The sequence below is a fragment of the Excalfactoria chinensis genome, chromosome 14, assembly GCF_039878825.1.
Source record: "Excalfactoria chinensis isolate bCotChi1 chromosome 14, bCotChi1.hap2, whole genome shotgun sequence".
Classification (NCBI taxonomy): domain Eukaryota; kingdom Metazoa; phylum Chordata; class Aves; order Galliformes; family Phasianidae; genus Excalfactoria; species Excalfactoria chinensis.
In genome coordinates, this window is record NC_092838.1 from 8,354,851 (window position 1) to 8,365,554 (window position 10,704).

Consider the following 10,704-nt stretch of genomic DNA (forward strand, 5'->3'; position numbering starts at 1 on the left):
ACTGCCCATCCAATATCTTATTTCTCTGATGGATTCTCATTTCAATGTAATCATATTCCCAGTAAAAACTGAATAGTGCTGGAATGGAAGATTTGACACAAGTTATTCGGTTCAAAATATATGAAACAATATTAAACCTGGCCATAGGGCTTTTCAGGAGGGGGAAGGGAACGTCTGCTTGGCTTACATCTAAAATACATTCCATGTGAAATTTTGATTTAATAGAAAATATTCTTGCTCTTCCCTTTGCTGCTTCTTTCCATAGTATACACAATCACGGGGTAACTTAAGGCTTATTTGAAATCCTTAAAGGTAATTAAAGCTGAGACAGACCAGGCAAAAATAAAAAAATAAAAAAAAAAAATAAAAAAGAAGAAGATTTCACAAGTAGAAATGGTTCACCAATGGTTCCCCTGCGCCCAAGGGAAGTTTTAATTAAGAGTCGCAGGAAAATAATCTGCAAGAAACAAAACCGAGGTGGGCGCCTAAGTCACAAGCAGATAAGCAATAAATATTCAACAACAAAATTTGCTGTGGTTTTGTTCATTTTAACACATACTAGAAAAATCTGTTCCCTTCATCCTCCTGACATCTCCTTGGCAATACAACTGTTTGCCCAGAACAGGAGCTGGAAATATCATGGTATACATTTGTATGGCTTTTCTTCTGTAGTGTATACTGAGCAAGGCATCCTGTGCTGTGTATTTTCACCACTGTCAGTTCCTTTGGAAGGAGGAAGGATTCCTACAGAAGAACTTACTGAAAGGTTCTGAAGCAATGAAGGTAAGGAGATCCCTTTTCCCAAGGCTAACCTGCCTGTAGAGGCTCTGCTCCAGCTATTGGACAAAGTCCTGGATTCTCAACTGGCCCCCTAGGAAAAGAGGCAAAGCACTGCCTTATGAGGAACAAAAGGAAAGGGAGGACTCCCCCTCTGTGCTCACCCCAGGCTCTACAACTGTCCTTAAGAACCAACTGGAAGGGATTCCCTGTGTGGGATGAAAACATTTACTCGCCTGTTGGAGAAAGCAGACAGAATTACCCTGCCAATGCTCCTATTCTAAGCCCTAAGTCTGAAAGGATAATGCAGAATACAAGTTTAATGGTGTACACCTTCCTCCCCTCTATAGATGCCAACCATAAGAAACTGCAGAAATAACTATTAACCCTTCTGCTCTTTGCCTGCTAGATCAAGGAACTTGGGATCCACCTCTCATTTTAAGAAGTAGGAAGTATGGCCTGCTGTGTGGACACAATTACCAAAGTCACACTGTTTTGCTAACCAGATGAGTAACTGCCATCTATTTCATTTCTTCCATCCAAAGGACAAATGCCATTGTAGGTGGAGAGGGTACAATGCACTTGCTCAGAGTTCTTACCCCAAATTCATCCTAACCTGATTGCAATCAAAGAGAAAATAGAGTAAAACTCATCTTTTCCCTTTTCAAATTTGTTCATAACTCCACCTTTTCTGCATTCACAACAAAGAAGAAAACCCAAAATAAGCATGATTTTCATCCTAGAAGTAAGAGTTTTCTACTCCCCTTTATTTTTTCCTGTCTCCACAGCAATTTTGAGTTTTAACAGAAGGGCAACTCCACTTATAACTCAGACATTTCTAGATAAAATAAGCAGAGAATCAGTTCTTCCTACAGCGAACACTGAATTGTGCTATTATCCTACACACGGCAGGTGCCAATTTTCTACAGAATCATGAAGTATCATAATTATAAGCAGAATTACTTGTTAAAATTCAAGAAGCAGATAAATAACAAATGGGAATGTTGATTATCCAACAGACATATAAAGAAGATAATATCTGCATCCGATGAAACCGGCATATTATTTTTGCTCTATGGGGCAAGATGCATTTCTTTGAAATGGAGGGGTTGCTTTAGAACTTTTAAAAACATTATTTTAAGTATTTAATTTGTTTCTCAGCATCCCTGTATAAGCATTTTTCCCCAGAAACGTTTACAGATACTGTCATTAAATCTTGGGAAACTGAAAAACAAATCGATGCTACAACCACTTATGATTCTTGGTAGCTATGACTTAAGAAACCTAAGAGGAAGAAACAGTGTCCAAATGTGGCTCTCCCATACTTTCCTATTTACCTTCTTAGCTTTTCTCCTTAACTTTTCCCTTTTCATCAGAAAATTCCAAAACCAACTTTATGGGGTGAAACTGATACACCCAGCCAAAAATAGTGGAAACAAGGTAAGTGTGGCTGAGCTCAAAACCTGCTCCTGCCTCTTCCCTGCTGTAGCCATTGTCTTTCTCTGGATTCTCTCATTATCTTTAGCATTGGTGTGGCCCGATTTGCCTTCTGCCTAGAACATGCTGTGATGGTAAATTCACCCCCCTTCCCTTTTTTTCTTTTTTTAATGGGAACTTAGTTTCTATTGTAACTTTCTATTAACCTCAAATTCCATTGCAGACAATCCTAGCAAGCTTTCTTCCATTTGTATTACTTATAGGTGGTATTAATGCAGTCTACATCCCTTATTCTGATAAGGCCATTTCCCTAGCATCACCTAGAAAAAGCAAGTCCTAGAATACAACGCTACTGCAAAAAAACATACTGCATATAATACACCACAGCTCCTTCTGATCCACCACTCTGCTCTCTGAAGCTATGGTACATGTAGCGCACCATTAATATGCTATTTTTACAATGACCATGGCTAAGAGGTGCAAAGGTTATTCATCACCATCAGTTTAATGCAGTAGGTTTTTGTGAGATGAAGATTTTGACAGAATAATATTTTCACTGCAAGAGAGGAAGTGCTTAGATGTCCGTATAAAGGCCACAAGTGTTGGAACTTGAAAAAGCAGCAATGCTCAAATCCTCTACAGGATTTTAACCATCTTGTGTGAAAGCAAACATTAACATGTTTACAGAAATAAGCGTTAAGCTAACTTGAAACCAGATGCAAGTGCATTGATTCACAGATACAAATCACGTCAGAGCGGAGCAGAACAGCAGTTCACTTCCTTGCTTCTGCTGCAGGCAGTCGGATGCTCTCAGAGAGCTCTGCACAATCTGCCTTTGGGATGCACGCCCCCTACGTCCTTAATTACAGAGTATCACGCTCAACGAGGAAGCCTTCCTAAACACTCTAAGTAGGAAATTGTTTTAATCCTCTATTAGGTTGCAAAAGAACTCAAAAGGCATACATCACTCCAAGAGGAAAAACCTCAGCTTTTAAGTTGTTAAAATAACATTCAAGCTCATTTTGTGCAGCCAAGTTCTGCAAAACAAACTGCAAGAGTCGAGCAGAGAAAGGGACACTCTGTGATCATATATGCGTTGACACTTTAAATGACTGACCATACATTTAACCCTCAAAAAACTCTAAAACTACATTTCTCATTATACAGGCACCTGTAAGGAAGCATTCAAACCAGCTCCCTTTTAACCACAGATGGATATCCAATACTGAATAAGCAACACGCATCACAAAGGTGAGTGCTCAGCTGTAACAATAAAAGCTGGAAACGGTAGATAAAGGAAGTATCTGCTCTATCAGAGCTGATACATTAATGAGGCAATTATAGCCCATGGCAGGAGGGTCAGAACTAGATGATCTCTAACATCCCATCCAACCCAAACCATTCTATGAGTCTATAAATATTAAATAAGTGTAACTATTCTAACTATTAAACACTGACAAAGCTCCAGGTGAATTACAACCCAGAAATCTGTAGAAAAGTGGTAAGGGGAAAAGGAAAGCCCACAGAAGGTCTCTGATAAATTACTCAGGATGGAAGGGACCATAAGAGTGGACAATCAGAAGGAAAGGCATAACCTTCAGGAGATGCCATTAGCATCCAAGCAGCAGCAGATGTTACCTTCTGCTTTCATATGAATATTCAGATTTCATATACACGAGGCTGCTGATTGCACTGCATATTACGTCCTTACCTTCACTACTGAAGCCTATAGTGATAATTTTAGCAAAGCTGTTACCCAATGACTTTCAAATAAAATGAACAGGATATTTGGATATAAACTCTTTTCTTTTCTTTTTCCAAAGTTAAATACATCCCAGCTAAAGTGAAATTAACCTTCAAGTGGTACTTGAGTTACAGTAAACCAAAAGGCTACATAGAAGATTAGATATATTGTAGTTTAATTAGGTTACAATAATTCACCTCATTAATCTTCTAAGAAACAATAACCACAACAGTTAAACACTGTAATTATCAAACCCTATTTCAAGCCTTATTTTATTCTTATACCCAATATTTTTGAGTACAAATAACTAAAAGGTAAACGAAGGATAGAGCAAGCATCAAGTTCCCTGGATAGGGATGTAACAAACATCCTCACCCCTTCAACACATGATAGGAGAGAAACAAGGAAAGCACTGCTTTGATTTGTTTCTGTTCCAGTCCAGGCCATAACACCATTGGCTAGGTCATCCCTCTGGGAGGATCACCACTTTGGACAAGGCACTGCAGCGAAAACATAACAGCAGGAACACTCCAAAGGACAAGGAAAATGCAAAAAAAGAAGTATCTACAACATGATCACCTGGGGATTATTGCCTGAAGGGAGGTCTTTGGATTTGGTCAGATACTGGGGGGTACAATTGGATGCAGAGCATGGTGATAAAGGGCACAGACAGACAGACATCTTCCACATTAGAGCTCAGAGGTGTCAGTGCTAAAGAAATGAGTTCAGGATGGAGTCACAGGAAAGCAGCTCTGCCAAGATGAACAAGCACTGAAGCACTGCTATCTTGGGGGTCTTCAATATTTTTATGAGCTACAGTTAGTATTTTATTTACTGAATTCTGGTCTAACAATTGCAGGTATTTTCACATAGGTTAGGGTTAATAACAGGGTAGAAAAGCAAACCTCATTTTAAAAAAAGTCCATATGCAATAGCAGCTATGAGAGCAATGCTGTGAAAATAATTAAGAGGCAATACTTTTGGAGCAAACTATGCTCCTCATTCAACTACAGTGCTAAATGTAAGGTAAATAATTTGCTTTGCTTACTTTGATTTTAGATTTTTTTGTTCATAATAAATTTACAAAAATTCATTTATTTTTAAAAATTTATTTATTATTTAAAAATTAGCTCTCTCTGTTAAAAAAGATTGTGAATGCGTGGAAATCAATAACGGTGATGACAGCGTTGAAAGCTTATGGATCAGAATAAAAGCCAAGGCCAACAATACTGATGTTATTGTGGGAGTTTGCTACAGGCCACCTACCCAGGATGATGAGGTGGATGAGATGCTTTACAAAAAAGGTTGTGCCCTCATAGAACAGAAGGGAAGTATTAAGAAAGCCAAGCTGAAATATGTGTTTCAGTGAACAAAACTCATTCATTTGTAACATTTTTCCATTAAAACAATTGATTAAGTACTGAAGTTCAAATGATACTTGCCTGTTTCCTTGAAGATGATTTTCTGTACATCTGATAAGCACAATGAAATGCACCTCAGGCAGAACAAGCACATTTTTTCTGAGTGATCTTGGAAATATACAGTGTATATATAAGGATTAGTTATGAAGGTGAATGAATTTAATATATCTAGTTGCTTGGATATCATTATCATCCTTTATATGCTCCAGTTTTATACAAAATATATATATAAATATATACTTTCATTCTATAAGACTAGCAAGATTTATTTGCTGGTTTTTGGTTTTTTTTTCCCTGCAAAGTATTCTTAAGAATATCAACACTTTCAGAGGGGAAAACAAAATGATCAGACACAAAACTCCACTTAAGAACTAGAGGCGCAGGCATTATGTATGTAGACTTCATGGTGGTTATGAGCACTTAAGCATGAGGAAACACACTGATCCAAGAAGACAAACGTTTATCTGTGCAGCTCTTCCAGCATCTTAAGTACAACAAGGACAACAGACTGGGAAACAAAGAGGTCTCAAAAGCACTGCCACGTGAATATGGAGAAAATACCCCATCATAGCCACTACACTAGGAAAGAATTTCCTGCACACCATTGTACAAACAGTGTTTCTTGATGTAATCCACCTGGTTTCGTGTCTAAGTTTAAAACTACTAATTATGGTATTTAGGACTGCTCTCACACAAATCCAAGAACAAAATATTATCACAATTTGTTACATTCATTCTGCTGACCTAGAGGATCCCATACACACAAAAGTTTAAAGCAAACAAAAAAAATGCAGGATTTCAAGTGTGTATGATGGAGTCCCTGGTTCTTGCCAGGGAACCCATAGAATGGTGATGCACCTTTTGCTCTATTGATCTGGGGAAGGTTCTGAGCCCCCATGCTAGTTCCAAGGCAAGCTACAAGAAATACTTCAGAACTGTAAGAACAACTATGGCAATACCGCCCATTGAAAACAGAAGATTTATGTTCTAATGCATGGTCACACGGGTTACAGGATCTATCAGAAAGCACGGCGGAATCATTTTAGGGGAGGTTTAGGGTGGATATTAGAAGGAAGGTTTTCAGCCAGAGGGTGGTGATGCACTGGAACAGGTTGCCCAAGGAGGCTGTGGATGCCCCATCCCTGCAGGCACTCAAGACCAGGCTGGATGTGGCTCTGGGCAGCCTGATCTGGTGGTTGGGTGACCCTACACATAGCAGGAGGGCTGGAACGAGATATGCAGGGTCCTTTTCAACCCAGGCCACTCTGTGATTCTATGATTCTATTTAACAAACACTGCTTTCACAAAAATCTTTTTCCCTAGGAAGCCAACATTGTAGGAGCTTCTTTCAGATGCTGCAATAGAAAGAAAGGGAAAAAGAAAGTCTAACATCACATTCCTGTTAACCCCGAAGTGTTCTCGCTCTGCCTATTATCACTGAAAGCTTTAGAAACACCACTATATCATAAAGGCTGTCTTATTTCTTCCCAAAAGACAATCAAGTAGCAAGATCTCTAATAAAAAAGGAAAAGATTAATTGGAGAGCTGCCTTCAGAGACCAAATGTTCCAGACCTGACAGTTTTATAATGTAAGTAATTAGGGCAACATTATGAGTTATGTTATCAGAGCCAGCAGTACGAACAGCAATTGTTTGTATTTCAGGGTCTATTCACAAGTACAGTATACAGAAAGAGCACTAAAGGCAGAAGAAGCAGATGTTGATGGAATAGAGCTGACTTCTCAGCTGAGTGCTGTTCACCCCCTGCCAATGCCTTCAGTGAATGTATCTTCATTAAAAGAAATTTAATCTTCAACAAAACCAAGAAAGCTGTTGCCTATCAACGCAGTCTGTACAAGTAACAAATACTGCACTTCTGCAGATGTTGGAGCAAGTCAAATCCTTTTCTAAAGCAGAAATTTAAGATGAAAAATAGCAGTTCAGGGAGAAAAAACAACAGTCATTTGCACTAACCTCTGCTCATTTTTTCAGCTGAATCTGAGCTGTGCTTTTGTGTTAAGCGGCTGTTCCTTCTGTAGGGGAATGCACATGGCTCCTCCTCTAGGCAAAAGGCCTACAGAACAACAGCTGGAAAGAAACAAGAGCTCAAACACCCAAGCCTGAAAGAGCTTTGCATCCATACTGGTGACCCTAAAGACAGCAAGCCTGTGCAGATAACAAGCAGAGATACACCAAGAGGAAAAAACCAGGAGTCAGCTTGTAAGGAAGTACACAGGAAGCATGGGCATTTGCAACAGTAGAGAAATGAGGGTGACACATCAGTCAGGGATGAGCTTGTTATTTGCCTGAAGGCATCCCAACAGCATCACAGCCTCCCCTGCAAATGGCTACAGAGTAGTGCTCAGAAATCTGTAGGTACTTCTTAACATCCGGTTGGTGTTTTATCCATGATTTCACTGACTGGGTTTGAATGCATAATTCAGTGATTGCCAGTTAATCACAAGTCATTAATAAGTCAATAAGCTACTTTGGGTATGATTGATTTAAAGACTGTGAATTGAATTTTTTTTTCCTGAGTGACGGTTTTACATCAAATATTAGTATTTACTTATTTGGCTTTCTTAAAAATCATTACTTCTGCAAGAGTTTCAGACCATAACTGGTATCATAGCCCCCAAAAAAGGTAAAAGTGTGAAATTAGTTCTGGTTTTGGCATCATCAAATGCAAATTTGATGTACATCCTGACATGCATCAGGATTACAGATATAGTAAAAACATGGGATTATTATTAAAAAAAAATCATAACTGTTACACATAGTTTTGTCCATCAATCTGTTAAAACATTTTCATACATCAGATTCCAAATTGCACACAAATTTCTACAAGTGCATACTGTGCTTTCCTACAGCAAGAGTTAACACACCAACACAGACGGAAGTAACTTAATAAGAGAGTAAACCTGGGCTGGAGCACTCAGCGTGCAACCAATGGTTGAAGGCAGTGGTATATCCACAAAAGCACTGAGAAAGAAAGAAATCATTCCTTCTCATATACAGCTAGAAAGTTAAAAAGCTCAATTTTCATTTAACTTTGTCATAGTTCTCAAAAGTCTCCTGTCACATATCCGCTTTTACTGATGATGTCCCATTGGCATTAAGGATTTTTATCTGTAAATACTTTATGAGACGTAAGAATCAGGGTCAAGACTACAATTAAAAAGAAAACATCCCCAAGCCCGTTGAAAATTCTGCTTTATATCTGATTCTCTTATTCCTGTGATATGCAACAATGGTGAGAAACTGCATTTAGAAACCTAATCTTTTAACAGTAATGCAGTAGTCTCAGAGAAGAAAAACGTAAAACATTCTTTCTGCACTCTCACTTCCTATGGGGGGGAACTATGGGTAGTTTTGGATATCACAGGAGAAACAAAAGATGTAGCTTTCCATTTGAAATATCTGCTTTGGCCTCATTATTTCTCATATCTCAAAATTCAGCTGAAGAAGCGTTATAATTCCAGAGAGACAACGAGAAAGCACAGAAATAATCCCTTATGGGAAAATCACAACTACCTAAAAAGTAGCTAATTTCAGCTCATCTGGCAGTTAACGATCCAAAATGAAAACAGTATTGAGTTTTCAACTTTGCTTTCCACTTGCTGAAAACTCCAGAGACAATTAAAGCAATGCAAGTCTCAATTATTAAGACTTTTCCTTTCTTGTAGAATATTCCAGTCAAAATGGTGATATAAACAAACTCCTTGGGAAAATACATCTTGAATGAAGAAATTCTACAAAAAAATGTAATTTAGGTTATTCCTTTGTTATATGAATCATTCTTTATAATCTTATGAATAACTGGAGGAATACACCGGGGAAATAAAATGTATGCTTCATGTTTCAGGAATAAAGTAGGAGCCAGTGGCTTCAGGCTGAGCAGAGGTGAGAGATAGACTTGTGGTGACCTGAAAGTAATGTTAATGCTCTGATCTATGCCTGCATAAGTGACTCAACTTTGACTGAAGCCACTAAAGAGGACATGGAAGTAGATAAATGTCTTTTTCACACCACGTATATAAATTTTCTTTGCAAAATGATGGAAAGTGAATGGTTCCTGAGCATCTAGTCCTAAGCAACTGCTTCAATCCTTGTAATATAAATGGAAAAATATAAAGGCAATATGCATCATGCCAACAACCCAAGAAGTAAAGTCATGTTCCATAGCTGAACTGTAGGTTTAAAATAATTTAAACAGAGAAAAGTAAATAAGAAAGCAACAATTTATCTCAAAGGAATATTACTGTAACCATTGAGTAATTACTAGCACCAATCTTTATCAGTATGCAAAGAAGCCAGATCTGTTTTACTTCCAGAGCAGCTCTCAGGATAAAATGATAAGAAAGTGGTACACATTATAATAAATCACACACAAAACTCCCCGTTTGTTTCAGCAAATATCTTCCCTCTGGAGACACAGAACACAGAGCTTCTTTCTGAGAATGAAGGAAGAAATCTGTTTAACTTATATTTCCGTTGATGCATTGCGCCCTCGGAGCGTATTCAGTTGAAAAAGTGGGAAGGTTTCCATTTACAGAAGTTTTGTCAAAATGATTACAGAACTTGTCATAGAACAATTTCTAAAACAAAACTGTGTTATTTTCCTTTTATGGTCCCCTTGACATTTTAGTTCTTTCGCTGCTTCCCAGTTCCTGTTTTCACAGGAGTGGCATTGTTTCCTCTGATAAATAACAAGTAAAAAAAAAAAAAAATCACAGGCATCTGTGCCTGTATAAAAAGCCAATGCCGTTAATTGCTTTGTGCTTCTATGCATAAACACACATGCAAAGAAGAAATAAATGAAATAACAGAAGGAAGAAAACATTTGAGGCATTTTTAAAATAGTTTCCTAAATAAAGAAAATCTTCCATAAAGGAGTGATTAAGCCCTGGCCTGCAAGAAAGATGACTACAGAAGTCTGAAGTGCAGTGCAGAAGGCAGAGGGGGGGATGATACTGAATTTACTTTCCCAGGGTGAGAGCTAAGGGTCATAAAAGGAAGCCAGGCTGTGGCTCCTGATACAGCAAAAATAAGCAAAACTAGAAGTTTACATAGATGAACAACAGGCTGAACCATTGATGGTTTCTGAAGACATTAAGACTGTGAAAATTGAGAAGATACAAGGGATTGGAACATTGTGGCTACCCTCCTTCCTTTGGAGGGATAACAAGTGCATGCCCTTTTCTTATACCATCCCTTAATTATATAAAGGCCACTCTTTATCATCATCTCAGAACACTACATTAGATGCACCATTTAACAGACCCTGTATTACCATCCTCATATTCTTCTGCAACAGCAACTGAAA

General features: G+C 38.2%; 1 long non-coding RNA gene across 1 annotated transcript; it reads left to right on the top strand.

The window, feature by feature from the left end:
* Positions 1 to 625: 625 nt before the first annotated feature.
* LOC140258582 (uncharacterized) lies at positions 626 to 7,105 on the top strand. The gene is made up of 4 exons (XR_011905268.1): positions 626 to 642; positions 733 to 783; positions 3,382 to 3,465; positions 7,043 to 7,105. It is a non-coding gene; the product is annotated as an uncharacterized lncRNA (long non-coding RNA).
* The last annotated feature ends 3,599 nt before the right edge of the window (positions 7,106 to 10,704 follow it).